Consider the following 1,673-nt stretch of genomic DNA (forward strand, 5'->3'; position numbering starts at 1 on the left):
TACTAAAATTATTCTAGGACTGCCTGCCTGTATTAAAATGCACTCACATTGGATTTCCTAGACTCTTGACTTTTTTAAGAGGTAGACAACACTTGGACTATAGTCAATGCTCCAGACACATTTTGTTTTGTCAAGCTACAATGGCGGTGGTATTGCACAAAACCAGTTCGTGTAAAGGTTTAAATAGAAGTAATGAAAATGTCTTTTGATAAAAATAACGTGTAATTAAAAAACACACCAAACATATTTCAGAATAGCCTACCTGTCAAAGTATGTGAAACCTGCCGAGCTAGTTGAATCAAAGCTTCGTGTTTTTGATTGTCGGGCCTGTGCAAGATTGTTTAAAATGATGCTTTGAAATAATCATGTTTAGAGTCCTAATTTTCAACATATCCGAGAAGGTGGTAAGTTTAATGTAAAAGTAAGGACTGTGCTAAAAAGTTTTAATTGTTCTGTACTGTATGTATTTTATTTATGGTAGTTTAGTACTCATGTTTGGATAAAACTGAACGGCGCGTTCATTTGAGCAGAAGATCCATAGCTAGTTACAAAGAGCATGTCTGCATTTCATCTGGAGTACCTCGTATTCTTCCTTTTTTTTCCTTCCCCTCTCAAATACCATTTCTGGTAAATTATCTTGAAATGTATTTTTAGAGTGTACTTATTTCTTTTTTACTGTTCTTGACAAACAGAAGAGTCAGAAAGGGGCATTCACATCTTCTAGAAAGGTGAAAGGTAGACAATCCTCCATTAAAATTAAAACCAGTGACATTCCAGAACTACTACCCGCTCCCCAAAGAAAAATGTTCCTGTATATAATGGAAAAGCAGTAGCTTAAGCTTGCACAGCACCTTTTAGCCCAACATTCAGATACTTATGCACTTTAGTGCCATTTTGCAGTACTGTATTAACTGCGGGACTGTGAACTCTTTGGGAGAAATGCCATAGCTCCAGACTCTGAGGTGTATGTAAGATCGTAACGTTCAGTCTGTCAAAACCTGGGTATTTTTCCCAAGCCAGTTTATGAATATGTCGGTAGATAATTCATAGAAGCACAGTCTTGCTGATCAAAGTTTAAAGCATGGAAAAAAATATGGAAGTGTCTAGATTTCCTAAATATTTAGCAGTTTTTATGAAATGGCAGACTGGCTTTTGTGGACTTCGATTGTATCTCAAGTTTACAGTGTCATTTGGTCTAATTAGGGACCAGCAGATTCAGTGAGGAAACAGCTTTCGAAATTTTATATCTGCTAAAGTTTGCAAGCAAATAGCAAGTGCATCATATGGATATTCATTGCCTTCTACTCCCTTTGTTTTTAAATGAAATGGGAATTAAAATACCCGCTGTATCTCAACCTTTAATTTATTAACCAACCTTGCTTTCTTCTAGAAAAGGAGGCATAGGAACCTGCTTTTCTCTACACTGATAATTCTGCACTGCCTTATTTTGATTTAAAAATCTATTTTAACATTTTTGTCTTTTAACATCTTCTAAAACTGAAATTTTATTTATTATTCTGGTTTGAAATGTAGACCTGTCTTGCTTGTCAAAATAAGGATCAGCATCTTCGTTTTTCAGCTGTCAAATCTAGATGGTTAACAGTATGCATGTCAACACAGTGTAAATCTTAGCTCCGTAACAGTGACTCTTCTGGTTCAAAGCTCTTTACAAC

Source organism: Buceros rhinoceros, unplaced genomic scaffold (genome assembly GCF_000710305.1).
Source record: "Buceros rhinoceros silvestris isolate BGI_N320 unplaced genomic scaffold, ASM71030v1 scaffold5565, whole genome shotgun sequence".
Classification (NCBI taxonomy): domain Eukaryota; kingdom Metazoa; phylum Chordata; class Aves; order Bucerotiformes; family Bucerotidae; genus Buceros; species Buceros rhinoceros.